The sequence below is a fragment of the Vanellus vanellus genome (genome assembly GCF_965231255.1).
Source record: "Vanellus vanellus genome assembly, chromosome: 3".
Taxonomy (NCBI): Eukaryota; Metazoa; Chordata; class Aves; order Charadriiformes; family Charadriidae; genus Vanellus; species Vanellus vanellus.
Genome location: NC_138907.1, coordinates 34,396,521 through 34,420,453, shown reverse-complemented (window position 1 = coordinate 34,420,453; position 23,933 = coordinate 34,396,521).

Genomic DNA, 23,933 nt, shown 5'->3' with positions numbered 1-23,933 from the left:
AGGTTTGAGTCAGAAAGTGAAATCAAGAATCTCTATTCCAAAAAATCTTTTTGAAGAATATTGAAACTTCTTTCTAGAACCATACTGGGAATGAGAAGGCAAAGACAGTGTGAGTACTTTCTCTTCCCCCATGCCACTTGATGGAACTCAACTTCACCTTATTTTGTTATCATCTTAACCATGCTCATATCTCCCTGCCTGAGTGTAATGTGCATCTTTCTTCTGTATAAGGTCACTGTCAATGGGTAATGTAGAGTTTTTTTAAAAAAACATGCTCTCAGTTATAATTTTTGAGCTGTAGGGAATCTTCGTTCAACTTCTTAATTTGAAAAGCTACAAGGCATACAGTGCTTCTGATTAGATCAGTGAACAGTTGTACATTTCCCAGAAAATACAAAATAAAAATCTTCCAAGTCAAAGAACTTCCACAGCTAGATTATTTATCTTACTGTACATCTAGAAGTCTTCATTTCATCTGTAGGAAATGAACCTTTCTCATTTTACTGTCTGTCATTTTCCTAGTTTCTAAGGTATTTGTCTATTTCAGAAGGTATTTGTCTATTTCAGCTTGTCCAGTACAGAAGATAGTAAGAAAATGAATATGGTTCTTCTAAATTTCGTCACCAAATCCAAAATATAAAGTGATGTAGCAGTGTCAGCAAAGAAAGTTGTTTGCTGTTTCTAAGAGAACAGTAGCTCTACTGCTTACCAGAAGGCTGAGATGTTTTGGGGTTAATAGTTGGTAGAGCATTTTATCTCACCTTTTAAGGACATGCATACACTCAAGTATGGTCATGAAAGAAAAGAAATGACAAAACTTTTCCTCACTTTGTTCAATCATTCCAACAGCTTAAGAACAAAGTCAGGTGTTGTCTGTACTTATTTCAGTAGGTTGAATGCAGCATTTCTGCTGCTTAGGAGCAAGAAGTGGTCATAAGCTCTCTATGAGACTCAAAATGGTTTCAAAAGAGTTCATTTTGTCCTTGTGAGAGATTCTAGTTCAAGTAGAAATTATCGATTTGCTTTAGGAATTAATGGACAAAGTGTTATGTTGTATGGTATACAAAAGGTCAGATTTCACAGCTTTAAAGGTACTCCCAATTTCAAGCTAGATAAACTCTAGTTTTTTGTATACTTGAGTTATAACTAGTTTATATGTATTTTTGAATAGGATTTGAAAAGTGTCAAGTGAGGGAAATTTTATGCCCTTGTGGAAGATAAAAGCGTAGAAAGCTCCCATTTTTGCAGCTGTTGAGAGATATGCATTTGAGAACTAAGAGATATGGGCACCTATTAAAACACCTGATATTCTAATATTTTGTAATAATGCTTACTGTCTCCTAGTATCTTATTTGCTGAAGTAATGTGGGTATTAATATGGCTGCTACATTGTCATAGGCATTAGTCATGGGTAAATTTTCTCTAGTGTTCTTTTTACAGAAAAAATATGTAAATAATCAAAGTAGTATGTACAGGTATATATGAGGACAGAAACTATTCTGTACATTTAAGAGCTAATTAAAGGATTAAGTAAACTTATTTTTTGTTTGAAGCTGTAAAAATAACAAAAGTAACAAAATAATAACAAAAAAACCCCACAAAATAACACAAAACTTCCATTAGCCAAGAGAGATTAAGATATCTCTCTCAATCTCTTCACTATTCCATGATATAATGTAATTTTCATATGAACAGGGACTTGATTAGAGTCCCCACTGTGATGAGTCTACACACCGTGTCCAGTGCTTGCTAGAAGCAAGAATCTTCACACTTAAAAAAAAAAAAAAAAAACAAAAAAAAACCAAAAAGGGAACAGCAAATTTCCAACCTCTAAGAGAAAATAAGGTAGAAAGATAAAAGAGGAATATGATGAACAAAAGATCTTTTTTTAATCCACAATTAGAGTTGCTGATTAATGGAAATCTTCTCTTGAAGCCTAGCTAAAGAACTAAATTGGCTTTTAAAATTTTCCCAAGATTTGGAAAAATGGCCTGCTATTAGAGGTAAAGAGCTGATTACAAAGATGCCGGAATTGTAGGACATATTTCTGTTATTACCAAAGAAAAAGAACTGTTTTCAGCATTTGTATTTCCTAGAGCTTTGAAGAAAGTCTTGGAAAATAGAGCCTGAAGGTGACAGCTAACTGTTCCAGGTAACGTACTGGTCTAGAGGTTGCATCTTATGCTGGAGGCCTGAAAAGTTTTGGTTTGCTTTGAATTTACTGTGTTTAAGATCATCTTTCTGTCTTTCCTGGGAAATTAACTTGAAGAATTTTCAACATTTACATTTATGCTAAACCTCAGAGATAAGTGTCAAACTTTCTTCAGCTCCAGTGCTTGAGAAAGTGCACCGCAGAACAGGAGCGACCTATAGGCTTGAAACAGTTATGTGACTGTATGAGTTACAGGATCTGGCAATCACGTGTTTTAAAAATGTCAGCCATTGCATTCTGAATTCATAGTTACAACATCACAACTAATCGTCTGCCTTTACTGTTGTAGTTTTCTTCTGATTAGAAAATTAATACGGGTCATATTATATACTGGAGCTGGCATTTCAAGGCCTTGTGCTCCATTATGTCACCTAGCAACTTTATATGCTTCCAAATAAACAGCCTTGTAAGTTTTATAATAGCCCAAGCTTTCAAGTCCTTTCTTTTTTATTTTCCAAAGTGTTACTTTTCATGGACTTCCCTTATTCTTGGCAACTATAATGCCATTTGGCTGAGATAATAATTAGAAGTTAGAACATTAAAATTTTTCCATAGATCAACTGGACAGGATGAAGGGCCAAAACTCTTGCCAAAGTCTGGGTTTGTCTCATCATACGACTCCTGGAAACATTGCTGCCAAATATGTATCTTCTACATGACCGGAAACCCTTCTTAAATGACCAGAACTTAAGATCTGAAACTTGGCCTAAATTTATTTATAATATCTGTTGAGTATGTCATATGAGCTCTGCCAGAAAGAGCATAACCTATATTTGAAAAAGGTGTAGTAATATAGAAACTTTATTTGAATGGAATGTGAAAAAGTTGTAGCAATATTTTAATTATCATCCCAAAGCCCTATAACCTTTGGTTTTGCTGCTTATGTGTTCAGTACTAAAGTGTAAATTCATGTAAACTACCTTGTTCAGCTTTTAATAGTCCAGCCCTCTGAGAAGAGCAGGGAAGTTTCTGTCTTTTAGGCTACAGTTGCAATCTGTTTCTTAGAAAACAGTGCTACATCTTCACATATGTTAGAGTCACATTTGGAAAGTACCTTAAAATTTCACTGCTGTTCTGACATTCTTACCAAACACATACATATGTTTCCTAAAAACTTAGGTCTCGATAGACTCAGGCAAGACACAAAATCTTAAAATACCCTCCTGAGGGCATGTATATGCATACATGTATACATATGTGTATTTCTTTGTCTGTATTAGAGTAAACCAAAATTCCATGGAAAAATTTAGGGATCCTTAGGACTCTGACTGCAACAGGCAACAAATCTTTTTTCAAGTTGGATTTTTTTTCTTTCTTTCTTTTTTTTTTTTCCAACTTCTAAATGGTAAACTACATCCTTTGTTGCAAACTACAATGTAAGAAGTGTTAGCAGGAGAAACTAACATGCTTCTAAAGCAATGCTAATATTATCTTCACAATTTTCTCTACCTCCCTCCCACATTTATCTTTAGCATTATAGTTTTTCTTATTCATTCATTTGTCATGAAACCTTCCAAAATCCGTTATTGGTTTGTGCTTGACCAAGGGACAGATAAAATGCTAGGTCACCACGAGTAGAAAAGGTTGTGGGGTTTTGAGTTTTTTTTTGGATCTGAAAACCAGTGAGAAATTTAGATTCTTGTGTTCAGTTCTGCTCAACAAATAATTCCTTTCGTAGTCATTTGATGGCCTTCTACGAAGGCGTTACAGCGGCAGTGGATAAGGGAAGATCAACTGATGTCATCTACCTGGATTTGTGCAAAGCGTTTGACACTGTCCCACATGATATCCTGGTCTCTAAATTGAAGAGACATGGATTCAACAAATGGACCACTCAGTGGATAAAGACTGGCTGGACGGTCGCACTGAAAGTGTTGCAGTTAACAGCTCAATGTCCAAGTGAAGAGCAGTGACGAGTGGCATTCCTCAGGGGTCGGTACTGGGACCTGTACTGTTCAACATCTTTGTCGGCGACATGGACAGTGAGGTCAAGATAAGTGGCGTTCTTCAGGGGTCGGTACTGGGACCTGTACTGTTCAACATCTTTGTCGGCGACATGGACAGTGGGGTCAAGTGCACCCTCAGCAAGTTTGCCGATGATACCAAACTGTTTGGCGAGGTAGACACGCTGGAGGGGAGGGATGCCATCCAGAGGGACCTGGACAGGCTGGAGAGGTGGGCCCAAGCCAACCTCATGCAGTTCAACAAGGCCAAGTGCAAGGTCCTACATCTGGGTCAGGGCAATCCCAAGCACAAATACAAGCTCAGCGGGGAGAGCAGCCCTGAGGAGAAGGACCTGGGTGTGCTGATTGACAAGAAGCTCAACATGAGCCAGCAATATGCGATCGCAGCCCAGAAGGCCAACCGTATCCTGGGCTACATCAAAAGAGGTGTGGCCAGCAGGTCAAAGGAGGTGATTCTTCCCCTCTACTCCACTCTCGTGAGAACCCACCTGGAGTACTGCATCCAGCAGCTCTGGAGTCCCCAACATAAGCAGGACATGGACTTGCTGGAGCGTGTCCAGAGGAGAGCCACAAGGATGATCCGAGGGCTAGAGCACCTCTCCTATGAGGAGAGGCTGAAAGAGTTGGGGCTGTTCAGCCTGGAGAAGAGAAGGCTCCAGGGAGATCTTATTGTGGCCTTCCAGTACCTAAAGGGGGCCTACAGGAGAGCTGGGGAAGGACTTTTTACTAGGACGTGTAGTGATAGGATGAGTGAGGATGGCTTTAAGCTGGAAGAGGGCAGGTTCAGATTAAACATTAGGAAGAAGTTTTTCACTTTGAGGGTGGTAAGGCACTGGAACAGGTTGCCCAGAGAAGTTGCTGAGGCCCCATCCCTGGAGGTGTTCAAGGCCAGGCTGTACGTGGCCTTGGGCAACCTGGTCTAGTGAGAGGTGTCCCTGCCTATGGCAGGGGGGTTGGAACTCGATGATCTTCAAGGTCCTTTCCAACCTAAACCATTCTATGAGTCTAGTCATTGTATAAGTAGTTTATGTGTTTACTCATTTGAAGAGGATTACAGTCCCATCAATTTCAACAGAACATTATGAAACATAATTATTAGTCATCATTGATTTATAATAAATCTTGGAAATTGAAGCTGTGGATTAGAAGTTTTGCTGGGCACTATGTAGGTTTAGGGTTTTTTAAAAAAATAAAAGAGAAATATCCCTGTATCAAAGACCTCTTACTATCCAAGTTTAGGACAGGAGACAATGCAGGAAAAGAAGAAAATAAGAGGACATAATGTGGATAATATTAGCATAATAGTCAGAGACTAGTATTCTCCTATCGAGCTGTTGTACAGACATTACTGTAGAGAGGATTTAAAGTAAGACATGGAATTTTACAGATTTTTGTGAAGATCTTTTTTGGGGAATGAAAACTAGCATAGCAGAAAGCAGGGAAATACTTGTTTGAAAGTGTAACATGAAGCCGATACTATCAATTGATCATAGACAGAAACCTACCTACAACTTGGTCAAGAATAAGATGTTACAGAATAGACAGGGACCTTAAAGACAAACAAAATAATGTAATAAAACAGGGAGAGTTACTGGAGGAGGCACAATTATCTCCAGCATAATCTGAGTGATAGCTGAAAGGATGTTAGTAGCAACAGCATTCTGTGAGTCTGTGTGTGTCGTAGGAGGGGACAGAGGATTTCATTCATTCTGGCTAGGTAGAAGGAAAATACAACAATGTGATGGAAGGTGATTATAGCCATGGAGTAAAATTAAGTTTTGTAGTTCAAAAGGGTAAGGGTAAAAGCCTGGATCTCAGTTTCAGAATTATCATTAAGTGAAAATAGAGGGCATGATGCAGGGAAGTATATTGACGGAAGGTCTAGAATATAAGTATAAAGGAGAACTCCAGCCAGTAAAATAAACTGTATGTTTTAAGTAATGTGAAAATGAAAAGGAGAGAGGAAAACGAAGTATTGCTTTGGAAGCAAAGGGAAACAAAGGTAGCAGACCACTTGAGGTCTTTTTGTTCTGCCTGTTTATTTGAATGGAAAAGACTGAAAGACTGAAGTATGGTGTTGGTGTGGGTAGAGTGAAGAGACACAGGAGAGTGAGTAATTAAGAAAAACACAGAAAGATGATAGTTGATCTCATCAGAAGATGGATTAGGATGGAATGACTAGTACTTGTGTAGGTAGGCAGATGAGAAACTTCTGTATCGAGAACGAGATGAAGGGAGTTGTACAAAAAGAGAAGGCCATCTATAAGGAAGCACAAGTTTGCATTATAATCTAAGTAACATAGCATAGTATAGCATAGCATAGCATAGCTAAAACTAAGGGAAATTATAATTCCTGGGTACACTGATCTCATGAAGCTGCCATAATGAACATACATAAGTACTTACACAGGCTCACTGGTGCTTCAACATGAATATAATAAGCTCCAATCAGGCATGCCAGACATTAACATGTTTACCTGCAGAGCTGGTACATGCCTTTCTCTTAGAGGAGAAAATTAAGACATGGAGAAACTGAACAATGTGTCCAATTGTGCAAGAGCAGATTGCAGTGAAGCCAGAGAAAATGGTGTCTTCAGTACTAAGACAGCAAATACCTTAAAAGACCAAGACCAACCTTCCCACTAAACTTTCGATGTATTTGCATGCTGTTTTAAACAAGGGGCAAAGAGGACAATGCACAAATCGGTGCAGCTGTATTTGTGTGCTATCATTTGCAAAGTATCTGGTTTTCCCAGAGTTTGGTTCTGAATACTGTTTCCCCCCATATAATTCTGTGAATAGTTGGGATATATACATACTGTTACTGAAGCATACAGCATCCCAATAGCTACAGAAAGTAGTATGTCCAAACTAACAACAACAAAAAAAAAAAAAAAAAGACTTGTAAAGGCTAACATCAAAGCAGGGCAAAATTAAAAGTGCTCCTGAACTGTTTGAAACCAAAGAATAGCCGTTATTTAAACACATGGCAACAGTATTTACAGTCTTTTTTTTCTTTTTACAAGACTACATATTTTCAAGTAATGAAGGTAAAAAAGAGTTTTAGTTTGGTTTTTTTTTTCCTCCAACATCCAGTTTTTAGTTTAAAATAATCCTACTACTATTGCTCATTCAAGCAATAGATGCCAGATGCATTCAATGCCAGATGCATTTAAGGCTGGGTGATTTTGTCACAGGCTGATGTGCATCTACAGTTGAGAAATCTTATAAATGGGTAAGGGTTGGTATCCAGGGACTGCAGACATCAGTTATTTGCCAATGTGAAGAGGCAGACTTCCTGTCTGAGTCACTATATTAAAATACAAAATGTTCCTTTACCCAGTGTTGATCTTATATCTCTGTCTTGGCCATGGATTATGTATTTAGTCATTGTTTAGACTTTCCTAGCATCTTTCATTTAAGAATCCCCGAGCATGTACAAATTAGTGAGTTTCAGTTCTCCTGCATTTGGAATTAAATCCTCAAATTTAGGCTGAATCTAGGACTCTAACAAGCGATAATATGTGTTTTACCTGTTTTTTGTGTATAGCTGAAGAACGCAGAGGTAAAGGGAATTGGCCAAAGTTGAAAATAGAATAAACCCCTTTTTCTAAGTTAATAACTGTATTGTACTTTATCTCCATTATTTCTTCACTGAATCAAAGTCTTACTGTAAGCACTGTCAACAATTTTGATCTTTCACATGTTGTTTATTACCAGGATAGTGAGTTATAAGTTTGACAACACTCTATATATATACTGTGGATCCTTGTTTCAGAAAGTAAGGTTCCTAAAGACCTTGGAGATAATTTGACAGACATATATATCAGAACATTGTTAAGTTATTATAAATCTAATAGTGTATCTTTTATTCGCAATACTGTGACAAAATCAGGAGCTCTGTAGTTTTTGCTCAAGTTGCATTGTTCTATGACCCCCAGGAGAGGGCAGCGGTTTGTACACACTCTAGTCAGATTTTTTCCAAAGCTAATAAACATCAAGTACTGGATAAGATATTCGAAAACATAGGTTAATATGTATATGAGATTGCCTCCATGAATAATGAGTTTCAGCAGAACTTATATTAATTTTTGAGATTTTCTTCAGGACATAATTTTTCTTGCAAATGACTAGCACGTAGATACTTGCTTTTCACACAACAGATTGTTAACAATTACTGTTATTGAAGAAGCTATAATTTTGTGAACTACAAAAAAACTCATTTCTCCAATTTTATGCCTAATGAGATGTGTAAGGGCTATCTACAAAAGTTTTTGTATTTGCAGAGATCAAGTCTGATCCACTGAGACGCATGAACAAGAAATGCTACTTGAACAAGAAAAGAAACAAAACCGAATCCCTGTCTACTGCCTACTTTCAGGTAAATAACACCTTTTTCACTAATGAACAGAAACCCAGATATGTGGAATAGGATCAGTCATTGTCAAATGGGATACTCCAATTGTCTCACTTGAGAGAATGATTTCAGTGATTTAAAGAGAAAGAAACTGTCCTTCTAGGTGAGTTACATGGCTAGTTTAACATACTAAATTGTTACTAGGAATATAACATTTACTTTTCAGTGGAGGTCATATTACTTGCAGTATCCATTGAATGGTTGTTGTGGTTTAGGCCAAATCTGCTACTGGGAACCTGGGGGACCCCAGATGGGACCGACAGATGCTCCCCTCTACCCTTCTTCAAAGAGAGAGGCAGAGGAGGGAAAAAGAGACTTACGAGTTTAGAAGGAACTAAACTACTTTAATTAAATACAATAATGAAATATATACAAAACCATATCAAGCTCCCAGGATGACAATCGAGACACCGGCTGGCACTGGGGCAGTCCCAGGATGGACTCAGTGACGGATGGGAACTGGATTCCAGATCTACATTCAGGATCGGGATCACAGGCAGACGAACAGATTCCTCCTCAGACTTCGGCCATTGAAGGAAGAGCACTGACCCTTTGATCCCTCAGCTTTTGTACTGAGCATGAGGCAGATGGGATGGCATACTCTGTTGGTCAGTTTTGGGTCACCTGTCCTGTCCGCTCCTCCCTGCAGGTCGGACCCTGCTATGCTTTTCTGCTTCCCACCCTCCAATGTGGCAAATAACAAAGTTGGTTGGCCTTGGGGGTTATAGCAATAAGTGTAAGCAGGAGCCTCTCTGCATACCATGCCTGGGCATCAGCTATAAACAATTGGCCTTATCACTCTGAGAGAGTGAACATTGTCTGCACAATATGCTGTTAATTTCAGTAGTTAGAAGAGGCCTAGCTAAGAAGCAAAGATACTGAACAAAATTGGTCCTGTTTTACCTCAAACCAGGAAAATAGTTTAAAGTTGCATAAGTAAAACATACAGTTTGGGGCAAATCAAGGAATTAGCCATCTTACCTTGGAAGAGGGTGGTATTATTTTGGGTCAGTTTAAATAAGAACAGTCATGAATTTAATCCAGAAGGGCAGTTTAAGTACACTGGTTTTTAACTGATCTTATTATTAGTTATTGAACATTTTAAATTCTTATTTTATAGTTGTGATGTTTTTGCATGCCCTCATAGGCCTTAGCTAGGCCCTAGTGTATGCTAAAGCACCTCCAGAAGCTTAATCCAACGTTGTTGAAGTGAAAGTGATTTAAAAGTAGTCCAAATGATGGCTGCAAGAGAAAAGCTGGTAGGAAGGATTGTATAACATCTCAGAAAACAGCTAGACTGTCTAATAAAAAATCCTTTAGATTACTTATTGGAGTTTCAGACTAATGCCGAGTAAAACTGAATCATGTTGGCATGAGGCACCTTAGAAATAATTGTTTTGTATCACAATTGTTAACCAATTTGTACATTTATTGCAATATTTTTCTTTGCATTTTAAAGTCTCCAGGTGCCAAGTTTGTACCATAATTTTCTTCCACTGCACATAAAATTACTTAATGAATATTGGCTTGCAGGATTATTATCCTTCCAGCTAATTCCCAGTCCAACTCAACTTGCCTTTTCCTGGGCTTCTTGCCACATTCCATTTTTCCCTATGCTGTTGATGTTATGTAGGACTGAAATGTGGAATTATCTACAGTTCATAAAAGAATCAAGTACCTTAGGCTGTTGTGTTCATCTATTATTAATGGCCAGTAAATGCAAACATGAGCTAACAAAAGGCAAAGGATAAACACATTTAAGCCAGAACAGTTCCCAGGGAAATAATTTAAAAACTTGTCAAACAATTCTTGAAACATGGAAGAATGATGATTTCCCATAGATTCATTGTATATATTCTGGCACTGTAACTTTTGCTTTATATAATATTTTTTTAAAACTTGAATAGTAAATTCCATTGGAAGATCTCAAAGAGATTTACAGATATTAACAAAATAAAACTTGTAACACCAGTGTGAAGAAGAGAAGCTGGTCAAGCTGTTTGTTGCCAAAAACATATCCTTGCCCCATTTAGCTGCTTTGTGCTCTTCTGCCAGCACAAAGTTTCACAAAATACTTCATTTACCAATTCCTAATTATTCGCCTGCATTTGGACTGCTTTTACATTCCCTGGTTTCTGAGGATGCTCATGACTAGTCTCAGATAAATTAATTATCCTCAGAGTGCTTGATTCTACGTGAAGGAGGCCACTCACTTGTGATCCCCTGTACTGCTTCCAAACATTACAGCACTCCAGTGGTCCTGCACTTCTGGAATGGCTTCTGAGGGCTACTGTGGCTGGATGTAATCTAGAACAGTTTTCGTCAGGTTTCAGAGATGGGGAGAAAGCAAAAGTGTCTTCATCCATTTTTTTCAAGTAAGCCAGGCATCCATACCAGTACTTAGTTGATAATTTGTTAGTTGTGATTCACTGTTCAGCAGTCCCCCCCACAATGAATCCAGTCTCTGCCTGCAGGTTCACTGTCCGTGTCCTACCTTTCAGCCCTCAACGTATTTTTCAAATCATTTAAGCTGGTATTATTTTTATCTTATCATATGTTTAAGGCTTTAGAAAATTCCTTTTGCCTGTAACCATATTAATATTGTTATAATTTGAGAATATTATAAGTCTTATAATATAATTAACATTATATTGCATGATTATATATATGTCATCTGTAGACCATTGAGTATTCAGAAGCTTTGGGCATTTCTCACTGAGCAACTTGTGTTTTCATAAAAAAATGATCAAAATACAGAGCAAGTACACCCCAAAAGAAGTCTTCTAGAGAATGTATCAGTTTGCCATTTGATTATTACTAAGTGCTGCTTATGCCTGAGTAAGGTATAACCAGTTCCACAGATGGCCATAATCAGTTTCCTTGAGAGTGAAGGCTTTATAATCCACACTTGCTAAAGACTGCCACATTAACTTGATCTGTGGAATACCCTACCCATTACATATGTGAAGGAACCCACACAGTCCCTTTTTGCTTCATAACAGTGTCCCAGAACCTTCTTCCTCAATTGTTTTTCTGCCTACTCAGCCAGGGCCCTTTTTACCCACCACCTGAACTTTTTCTGGCCCTCCCTTTTTCTTTCTCCTAGGTCCGATTTATATTTTGGAGACCCTGACATTAGCCAGTGAAGCCTCTAACCTTAATCCTTTTAACCCTGAATGTGGTGCCCTTACAGCTCAATCTAGATCTGTCCTTTATTCAAGCCTGGCTCAGATCACTGGTGGTACTTGCTTATGTCTCAGTCTCTGGGATCCTTCCATTTTAGCATCTTAATTCTTCAATAATATATTAAACAAAAAATATATATCTATGTATACAATTTCCCAATTCTAAGCTATTAATGTTTGATGATGAAACATTTGCTTTTTTGTTGTTAATAGTATCTGGTAGCATCAGGTAACTTTGCTAGTTGTTAAAAACAGTCCTGAGACAGACAATGCTTCTTCAACTGTGAAAGCAAAGTTCTTATCCATAAAACTCTCAGTGTTGACACAAAAATACTTCCAAGAATGGAAATAAGTGATTTTTACAGAAGTACGATTAAATGTTCTCTGTCATCTTTTTTAAGAATAGCACAAGGTATCTGTGCTGCAGGGTTTCAGCTTGTCTATCTGCATGTGAATTTGTACCAGTAAATCCAGAAATTTTCCATATTCAATGGTGCTCTACCAGCATTTCGTTCTCACTGTACAGAAGTCCTGCAGGAAGAACTTCATAACAGCTGCTCTGGAATATGCAGAGAAGTGTAGCAGTTTTGACTAAGCTATTTGGAAGCTGGCAGCCCTTTCCTCCTGAAAGCAAGAATAAGGACATACTTCTGAATTTTGGAAATTGTATTGAGAGATGAGTGGGATTCATTGTTACTGCCTTCCCCACTTGAATATCTGAGAACTGTTTAAATAAGTATAATCTATTTGACTGTTTTGGCTTTGCCTTGAGTACGCATCTTTCCTGTCCTAAGATTGTCCTAAATGCCAATGCGTTTCACATCCCAAATCAGGAAAGTGTACAAAGACTTATGTAATTACATCCATACCAGTGATTTTGTCTCTTCTGTAAGTTAATTCCATGTAACTTATGTTAGCTTAACATAACACGACATGCACACAGAAAGTATTTGTCATTTCCATGTATTACTCAAAAGAATTTTCTTACTATCAAGGTATTCAGGAAGACAAGCACAATCATCAGAAATAATTGCTTGGTTGTCGTTTTTAGCCCATATGAAACAAATTATCTGAATCTCTGTCAAATCAAGTACTGCAAAAACAGAGAATGGTGAAGCAAGGAGCATCTTCATCTAAGATTATTCTTGAACATCTCATCCACACTTGTGTATCAAAGGCACAAGCACTGAATAAATTTGTTGTTCTTCAGTTTTTCCAGTCTGAGGAGCTCACAGATCTTTACAAGGGGAATGAGATTAATCTTACAGTGTCCATGTCAAGCACTCAGTTCTGTAATTCCATTTTGCAGGTTGAGAAACAGGCCCAGAGAAATGAAGAATTTTGTCAGAGACTGAAACATATCCATGAGTTTTACACACACTGCCACATTCATGTCTTGACTAAGTTGATCCAAATGTAATTAATTAAATTGCTACACCTTCCTCGATCTGCCAAATTAATTTGAAAAAAAAGTAAGTGCAGGAACAAAACTTTTAGTTTTTAGATAATTCCTGTACCTAATCCAGACAAGAATCTTCTAGTAACAATTTTTGTGACATAAATTTTATGAAATTACACAAAAAGTTATAAAATTATTTGTTAAAGCCTGTTGCCTTTCTGTCTCTACTTGAAATAATCAAAGGAAATGACAAATCAAAGATACACAGCCTTTTATTGGGACAATGGTTAACCAAGTTTTATCTGAACTAGTTCACCAGTGCTAATTTTCATCAATGGTCCGTCTTCTATAAAGAAGAACAAAATGGACTAATTTAGAGCATATTTGACAATACGTCGTATCTTGGTCTTCGAATATGCTGAGCATCCCAACTTTGTTTATTTCAAACTGCTTTGGGATCCTAAGGAACACATTCGGGGATTCAGGAGATCAGTAGGTTTAGACATATAAGAATTGTTATTCTGCTTTATGTTTTAGAATTTCCAGCTCATCAGGTTTTAGTAAAATTTTGGATGGGTTTTTATTGCATGAAAAACAATTGCCATCCCATTATATGCTGTAACCCTGCACTTACCCTTGTGAGGTACCTCTTTTCCTTCTTGTGCTCCAGGGCTTCTTCTGTACAGTTCAAGTTCTTTTAAGCTTCCTCTGCTCAGTTCTCGTCTCTGCATCTGCTGCTGTTCAAAGACAATGATACAAAAGAGTCCAGACTCAGATCAATCCTCTCAGCTATGGGCCCATTCCTTTGACACACTCCCTCTCAGCATCTTCAGCAAAGTCAGTATTTGTAGCTGCCTGCAAGATACTTCATAGCTGTCTCTTCTCTTAAAAAGGCTGCAAAACTCATTTGCCCATCTTTGTATTTGTGGGACTTAAGTCCAAATTCTGTGTAGTGTTTGTGAAAATAATATGGAAGTAGCACTTGTCTCTTCCTCTAAGGTCAGCCATAGCTGTTCAGTGTCTTATTGTTTTGTTTGCTCTACTTCAGACACTAAAACATGGTGCTGTGGGATATTGAATATCTTGAACCATGGCTAAACCAACAGTAACAAGACCCTGGAGAGTCAGTATGCTCTTAGCATAAGTTTGTAAAGCTGTTGTTCTTGCCTCTCTCCACCAGAAGTCTGACTATACTGCTGTCATATGTCACCCTCCCCCAAGTCCAGTACAAAACTGGATTCTTCAAATGAGTATTCTATCTTCAAACTTTCATTCATTTATAAGACCAGGTTTTATACTATCTGGAAAGAAAAAAAAAATCTGGAGTTCAGTGGCTTTCTGTTTAATCGTATAGGTTTACTCATCTCTATAGATTCTTAGGCAGGTGATAGAAACATTTGTCCACAATAATTGTATGCGTCATGAGAATTATTTCTTCATTTTTGGTACTTAATAAGTACAAAGGAGACAGAATACCTAAATGTTATGGTTTCATTTTGTTCTGTTTGCTTGTTTCATTTCTTATGTTACAAAAGATCATGAAGTGCTTTTTAATATTATCAGTCAAGATCTTGTGCTCTTATCCTATAGGCAGACTGTCTTAATTTCTTCTTATGCATGTGAAGTAACCAAGGATACACGAGGTCGCTTTTGGCTGGTCTGTAATAAAACTTGGGGCTCAAGCATAGCAGTCTCTACAGTTTACATATCTTCCGAGAATAGTTGTGCCAAGTCTTTGTGCCTATGTCCATAATACAGTACCGTGCTTCAGAAGCCGAACTTAAGAACTTTATTATAGTTTCCTGCCTGAGAAGACGCTTGCATATATCATGGTGAAACTATCACATCTTGAAATGGCAACTTCACAAGAGGAGAGCAGTATGGTGACATGAGAGCAGTAGACTAAAATTCCTATATTCAGGAGACTTCAGGGATTATGCTGGTATCTAATAAATTCAGTATGATTACATGTGCAAAGTTTTGGAACTAGTACTTTTTTTTTTTTCATTAATTAGCAAATAATATAGAAAGAACAACAGTAAAGAGCATAAGCATTGGTAAACCAAAGCACTTGGAAGTGTGGGAGTGCCAAAATTATGGCACCAGCTCTGACGGTGTGCTCACGTTTTATAGATACTTGCTTCAATCCCATGCATCAGGATCACATCAACTGTGGCAAGAGCTGCAAGGAGAAAGAGAATTGTCTTGAGCTAAATTTCTTGAACTAAAATGCAGGCATCTGGGTCCCATCCCACATTCTGCCACAGCTGTTTTACATGGGTAGTGGATAAACATATCCATATGATAATGTGTTTGATATCTGTCGTTTTCCAACATTTGATTTTCCAGCCTTGATATTCTTTCAGTGTTACTAAAAATGTAAAGTAGTTAGCTGTAGATCATTACCCCTTTCAGGTTTACTGGTTCAACTCTGTGGGCCACTGAGGTACTTGCATCCACACCCATAGAAGAGATTTTCTGAAAAGTTGTTTTAAACCATTGTAGGAAGTGACTCAGGGTAATTGCTAGTCTAATAGGCTCTCTTGGCTTCCTGGAATCTTTTAAAAATAAATCCTTTGCAAGAACTGGGAATGTCTAGGAAAGAAAAGAAAAAAATTATGCCAGTCAAGACACTTAAATTTGATACAGTCCACATAATTTAATTCTCCTTCCAAAACATCCAGGCTCCCCGATGTTTTGTAACAAATGATGGTTGCTGTCAATATGGTGTATCATTGGTGGCATTTCTGTCTGCATGGTTGTCTACTCTGTGCATATGTTTTTTTTTTCCCCAAGTTGTATCGGTGGCTTCTTTGAAGCAACTGTGCTTTAACAGTCATCAACCCAGTATGTGTGTGAAAGAAGCCAAGAAATTGTTGTCCCACAAAGCTCTCAAAGGACCCTGGTTAACCTGAATTTTCTATATAGTTTTTGGTAGAAAACAAAATTAATCTAAGTTAGCTCTGGGAATGGCTAGTTGGGCTGTGATATATTACAAAAATGTTGTTTAATTTTGATATTATATATCTGCAGAACAATTTTAGTTTACAACTGACCAAATAGTCTGGCCTACCCAATTCTTTTTGGTCTAGTTGACTGCTGCAAAAGAGTCAGAGCCTAGCCACAACTCCCTGTGTGGGACAGAGCTCACTCTTTCCTGCCTCCTCTTCTGCCAGCAGTGGAGGCAGTGTGTTCTCAGCCCATGATGTCTTCTGTCTACCCTCATGTATGAGTACTGTCCATCAAGGCTAAGACTGTTGCTAAATTTAGTTTGAGGAGTTCAGTCTGTCCCTCAGTCTCTGAGTTCAGTCGCAGCATACTGCAAAGATGCTGGCTTTGTAAGTCCTACTCTTAACGCTGCACTACTTGTAATTGGAAGCACTCCTTCGGTTGTGTGAGCCTCATTGTCCCTTGATTCTCACTTTTTGTTGACTTTGATACTGGAGAAAACTGAGTCTAAAATGCTGTCACTTTGTTGCCTAGCTGTAAATAAAAGTTTATCCAGTGCCATGCATTGATTATGATACTCAGACACTTACCATCTTCTGCACAATCCTGTGTGGCTAAAGGGACATCTGATACACTGTGGTACAGAAAGTGCTTCCTTCCCCCTGTCCTGATATGCAGGGTACAATCCCTTGCATGGAACAAAGGTAGCTGTGGCAGTGTCTTAGAATGATCCTCATTGCTGGCACATATGTGTCTGCAGTGCATCAGCATCTTCCCATCACTTAAACTGTTCACTAGCACCTGTAATCCTTGCTTCAGGCCCTGGAAATGAAGACATCTATGAGATCTGTAAGTCGTTTCACTCCAGTCAGCACAGTGGAGAATTTAAATCTGGAGGCCAAAAATACACAGAGAATAGAATTCTGTCATGCAAAATGAAAGGAAAATCACCGGGTGGATTTAAAATCTATGGCCAAGGCTGTGTGCATCTGAGGACAAAGACAGAGCTCTCTGCATACTTTGGTGTGTGCTATTCTTTTGAACGTATGCCATAACTTTGCATTTCCTGACTTCAGTGGATTGGAAAAAAACCTGGGAGGTTCCCAAAATGAAATATATGCAGAAATAACATTCATAGCAATACCAATGCAAAGAAAAAAAACTAGCATCTGAAACAACCTCATGCTTCAGGGTATAAACTGATCAACTGCAGGGTTCAAGAAAGACTTTCTCTTCCCTCTTTACCCCCCAGTTCTTAGGTAATATTCCAGCCCACAACTGGCTGGATGTAGTGTGTTTTCCATTGTTCATGCTCTGAATCATCAGGTATCTAACCACTGCTTGAGGCAGTGTACTAGACTAGAGAGCTGAATGGTCTGTTCCATTATGGCAGCAAGAATAGTATTTTAATATGGTTTCATTTCCTTTAGTTTATTATTTTGTTACGTAGCACTAAGGGAGTGACAACGGGACTGCTATAGTTGCTCATGTGAACATGTATTGTGACTGATTGGGATCCGAGGAACACATGCTCTCTTGTTTTGTCAGTCATGTGCTAGTGATGCAGAGGGTCTCACTGTGCTCTTTGTTTTTTAGGGCTGAGGAATGCTTATGCTTGTGTTGATCCAGTGCAAAACGTTGATTTTCACCCTCCAAAAATGCCTGCCTCCTGTCTTGTGGGAGAAATATTTTTTTAAAATAAATTACATTTAAAATGAAGGGAATTGTGTTCCTGCATGCTCGCTCCCAGTCCAACGGAGACGGTTCTCCTGCATATGTTCTGCATATTGTGGTGTTGTGTTCTGAAAAGGGATCCTGTTGCAACTCATAAGTGAGTCTTATGATTGAGTGCAGAGATTATGAATATACAACGATACAGCTGGCTGTTCTTCCTTTCATTCCAAAAGAAATGCAACAGGTTCATAAAGCTTAAGCTGCAGTAACTTGAGATTTGTTCTGCCTTAACAACTACATGTTAAGAGGTATATCCCTTCAGGACAGAAATGAAATGCACTATTGGAAATCATTCAATAGCACCTTTCACTGTCATTGTCCTTGTCATGTATGGGTAAACAGAGTATTTTAGTCTTTTGGCATTTCAGTTTTGCTGCAAAGTCTTCTGAAATAAAGAAATCCCATTTCTGTTTGGGTGACAGTGTAAGACAGGCTGTAGTTATTAATCATAGAATCATAGAATGGTTAGAGTTGGAAGGGACCTTGAAGATCATCTAGTTCTAAGCCCCCTGCCATTAATGCTTTACTTCTGTGTGATAGTCAGGATTTCCACATTCCTCCTTTTCCACTGTTTAGGGAGAAGATGTAATATAATCCTACAAATTAAACAGAGAAAGCAGGAGTCATGGATAGCCAACTCATCTTCAGCAAACACCAGGACCCTTTATTGTGCTTTAGAGTTTATTAACCACAGGAGCTGAGTCAATGAAAGCTACAGGGAGATGGAACTACCCCTGAGGAACAGCTGTAGTATCCTACAGGGAAGCCCTGAATCACTCTGCTCTTTGGAGTTCCCTGGGGATATCTATGGGACAAGCTGTCAACAATGTAACTCCAGGGCTGATCTTCAATAAGAGTAGTATGCAGCATGGCAGGGGGGGGAGTCATGCCCTGAATTATCCTTGTTGATCTTAAGTAGTGTCATGGTTTAACCCCAGAAGGGTAGGGAGAAGAGGGAGGAAAGGAGGAGAAAGGAAAGGGAAAAAAAACCCTCATGGGTTGAAATAAAGACAGTTTAATAGAACAATATCAGAAAAGGAAAATAGCAATAATAATAATCATGGTAAAAGAATATACAAGACACAAGTCACTCACCATCCAGTCAATTGGTGAATTGGCACTGTCCAGAGCAGTGATTGCAGATTCCCCTGCTGCTAGAGAGTCTAGAGAAAAGAAGAATGAGGGGGGATCTTATTAATGCTTCCAAATACTTAAAGGGAGGATGCCAGAGGGATGGAGGAGTCTTTTTTCAGTGGTGCCCATTGATAGGACGAGGGGTAATGGGCACAAGCTTGAACATAGGAAGTTCCATCTTAACACGAGGAGGAACTTCTTCACTTTGAGGGTAGTGGAGCACTGGAACAGGCTGCCCAGAGAGGTTGTGGAGTCTCCCACTCTGGAGACGTTCAAAACCCGCCTGGACGCTGTCCTGTGCAACCTGTTGTAGGTGACCCTGCTCTGGCAGGGGGGTTGGACTAGAAGATCTCCAGAGGTCCCTTCCAACCCTGACTATTCTGTGATTCTGTGATTCTGCTAGACAACCCCCACTTATATACTGAGTGTGATGTCTATGGTACAGAATATTCCATTGGCCATTCCATTGTTCTGTCTATGCTTCTTCTCAGCTTCTATGGGAAGCTGAAAAGAGCCCTTGAAAAGTGTAAACATCACTCAGCAACAACTAAAACAATATGCATTATTGACATGCCTTTCACAGTAATCACTAGAAAGAAAATTAACTCTTTCTCAGCTGAAACCAGTTCAAGTAGACAAGTTGCAAATCTGATAGCCAGAGGGGACAACAATACCACTTCTTCAGTGCTTGGATTACATTGTCAAAACTGTGGGGTTTTTATTATTTTTTCATTATATATGAAAATACTTCCTTTGCTTGACAGAATACTGCTTTGGGGCTGGGAATATTTTCTTGTTCCCGCATCTGCCAGATTCTTAGACCTATCTTTTAAGTATAAAGGTAGAAATCTTTTCAAAGAGACACCATTTTCTTCTGGAATTTATCTCAAGGATTTTGGTCATAGTGATGATATGGCAATATATGGGGCTAGCTGCCATTAGAAAATTATCAGAGCAAACTTGATTTTAAGCCTTTTGAAGTTGATCAGATGGTTTTTATTGATTTCAAAGAGCCCTGGCTCACTCCTAAATGTGATGATAGCAAAGCAGAAAAGAGAAAGCTTATGTATATGAAAAAACTAATCCACACAGCCTCAAGTGGTAAATTTGGTTTGCCAGTAAGTTGCACAGAAAAGAACCTTGGCTTTGCAATTTTAAATAGCACTCACATCTCCAAAAGTGGTACCAAGACACATACTTCTTATAGCTGTTTACAAATGGAAATGATGTAGTATAAAAAAAAAATAACAGTTGCTTATAATAGCAGCACATTTGTAGACTCCTCCAGAAAATGTTGAATAAGTTTTGAACTTCTTAAAAAGGTCTGCCTGTAATCAGGCAAGGCTCACTCAGAGATTTTCAACATGTATCACTTCAAACCTCAGTTTCCTCATCTCTTGTATGGGACTACTGATACTTACAAGCTTGTAGCCAAGCTCAGCTCCTAAATGCAAAACAAAGAGGTCTTATCAGTCCAAATTTATCATCACTTGTCTCAGCAGGGTTATACCATGACTCTTCAAGTCATGCTTTTACTCTTCAAGTACTGCTTAACATTACTTCTGCTTCAGTTTTTGCTTTAGCATCTCTTCTCTTCGACGTAATAACGTAAATGGCTTTCACACCAGGTGAAACGTGTCATATTCTACAGTACCAAAGAAATAACAGAAATAGAGATGCAAGTAGGCACAGCATAATAGAGATCAAAGATCAAATGAATTTTCTGAGCTGGTATCCATCTGAAATGAGACACTTCTAGAAGGTATTTTGAAGTTAGGAGGGAAGCTGGCCCACGGGCCTGGGAAAACATTCCAGCTTGAAGGGGTTTGTGCAAAACTGAAAGAGGATGTGGACAAGATGCTTGGAAGGGCTGTTTCACTCCTGTTTTAGTTAAATCCAGTCAAAGCTTGGGCACAGCAGAGGACTGTGGACTAGGTGTGTGTGTTGGGGGGAGGTCTCTTTGCCAGGCTTGATGTGAACACTGTTTAGGCACAGCTGAAAGAGTGGAAAATACTGCTTTCCAAATGGAGACTTGCATGACAGATAGTTACATCCTGGGTGTGGATATAATAGACCATGGTAAGAAAAGTACAGGGATTGTCTTTTGCTAGGGACTTGCACAACCACATCTGTAGTTCCCCACCATTTCCTGCCTGACCCCCCTTGGAGGGGTTTTCTATCCAAAAGTGTAAAAATTACAAATCCGCAAAAACTGCAATCTGGGTTCTACCTAGAGAAACTTTTAGATCTTTCATTCCATAAATATCTCTTACAGACTGTCTGACGTCAGAGGATTTGGAGAGAGAGGCTGGTCTGAAAGTGAAAACAGCAGCAGTTCCAGTCTGACTACAACAGCACAGCCATCAAGAGGAGCAACACAGGCATTTCTCTATGTGGATTACAGGACTGCAGAACAGGGAGGAACTCCGCAGAGGCACGGGTCCTACAGTGTAAGTGCTACTCTTCTCCTGTTTTTCCTTGTTTTCAAGAACAAATCCCTGCAAGTACTGCTTGCCTTTCTTTTCTTTTTTTTTTTTTTTCCTCCTCTGAAACATCCTGAAGCCAGCTTGGCAGCACACAGGATTCAGGTTTGGCTTGATTGCTTCTCCCAAGGTATGCAGAAAGGCTGTCAGTGCAGGCTTTTGCACTCTTCTGTGTGTGGATAGGGGTGACAGGGGGTGAAGGAGGTTGGAGAAGGAGAGGGAGGGAGGGAAGAACATATTTTGGAAGACTACAAAATTAGCTGAAATCCAGCTCCTTCATGTTCTGGTAGCAGGACAGAAAAATCCCAAATAAGCTCTAGGCAAAACCCGATTTCCTTAGGCAATTTCACAATGCAAGATTTCTTTTTTAACTCTTTAATCCCTTGACATATTTTGCATCAAGCGGTTTGTCTTTCCTTATGGGGAGGGCAGGCAGTTTCCTGGCTCCCTGACAATGAAGTCCTGTCCCACTCTATTTGCCAAGCTACAGATAATAACAGATCCTGACATGAGTATGGGGTGTCACTCACTAAATCTGACAAATTTAGCACCTTGAGCCTGTACTAGCTTGATACTAAGGGCTGTCCAAAGAACCCACTCATGTCTCACATCCAAAACCAAGCTGAAACGGGGTCATAAATGAAGGAGGCAGCTACTACAAGGGGACTCTCCCTGTGAAAAACCTACAGAGGTACTGCAACAGACACATGGTGCAAGTCCCAAGAAACACTAATGATTCTTAATATTCTTTTTTTTTAACTCAGCAGTTCAGCGATTCCCAAGTCTACTCCACAACAAGGCAGTGTTTTCAGTGGGGCACTCAGCTGTATTTATTTACAATTAAAATTCAGTAATTAACCTTACCTCCCCCACCCCACACCTGGACATAGGTTCTTCATTCCCCGAGTTGAGATGGGAGCAGTTCTGGGGACATCTGTGGAGGCAGCTGTCCTCCTCATTGGCATCTTCTCTAATGAGACCCATGACAGAAACAGCTCATTTACCCAGGTGGGTGGAAGAGTTTGATGCCTCCTGTGTGAAGCTCACATACTTAGCTAGCAGTTGTAACATTAGAAAGCCCTTTGCCAGTGAGAGGGTGCTTGGTTTGTGCAGGTGCTGGAAGGAGAGATGACGCCCTTGAACATAAACACAAAGCTGGGCTGAGAAGCAGGAGCTATGTGTAATGCACCGTGGTGTTAGCAACTGGCTTCATCTACCAAGCAGTCACAAGAAAGGCTGTTGTGAGTCAGTGGTCCCTGGCTGAGTTGTTTTGGTAATAGAATAAGTCTGCAAATACTTTTCCTCTTGAGAGTGGCAGAGTGGGTTGCTGGGTCAGGGAGAAAGAAGTAAAGGAGGAAGGGTGAGGACTGGGAGGAGGGAGTTTTGAAGGGATCTTGCTTGCAAAATGAAATTGAGCAAGTGTAGTTAGCTGTGCTGAAAGCAACTGCAGGTTGATGCAACCCCTGTGCTGGCTAATGTAATGGGGTGGCCTTTACTGGTTGGTTAAGGTCTAATCACCACTAAGCCATGCCATGCCATGTAAAGCAAGCTAGGCTGACCTGGAGAAAAAGCGACCGTACTGACTGCATGTGTGAGGGAGGATGGAGGGATGTACTTTGGAAGTGAAGTCTCCAGACTTGTAAGGAATCAGTTTGGGATCTGGGCTGCTTTATTGTGACATATCTGAATCCTTTTCCTCACCGCCATTTATTTCTTATTAGATTTTGTTTCCAGTAGCCTAGCAGCTCCTTTTCCAAGTAGCTGCTTTATTTTCTTAGCAACAGCCTAATCACATTGGCTGGCAATGTGAGAGAAAAAAATCCTTAAGAAATGTAGTAACTTGTTAGAAACCTATATGCCCCAATAAAAACTTGAGAGCTGTCACAGCCAAGACAAGTGTCTGGGAGCCACAGACGCTTTTACCTCATTCAGCAGTTAGTCTGTCTGAAGTGCTTTGGGCAGTACAGAACTAATATGTACAGAACTGGTGAAAGCAGGAGTGTGAGAAAAGGAACTAAGGAGGAGATAATTCCAGATTTGGGGTGGTTTAAGCTGACTGTTTCCTTTCTGTCTCATGATTCCTCTCCCTGTCCTCCAGTTCAGCATCCCACTAGTAAGTGACGCTAAATGCAGGGGTTTGCAAGTCTTGAAGTTCCTTGTGGGCTCTTAGTCATGGTTCAGGGGGTGAAATTGCACACTGAGTGGAAGCGTGTGAAGAGGAATGGGGATGGAGATACTGATCTGGCAGGAGATAAGTTTGGTGTCTCATGAGAATGTATGGGTCATCACTCCTTGAGTTTGGATAAGGTTATACCAGCCGGGAAATAGCTAGTATTTCTACTGGCGAACACTGACCCTGGAAGCAAGAGAAACAGACGCATTATGGACAGGGCAGACATCGGTTTTGCTTTGTGAAACAGAAAGCAATTCCCTGTTGGGGCTTATGACAGTCACAG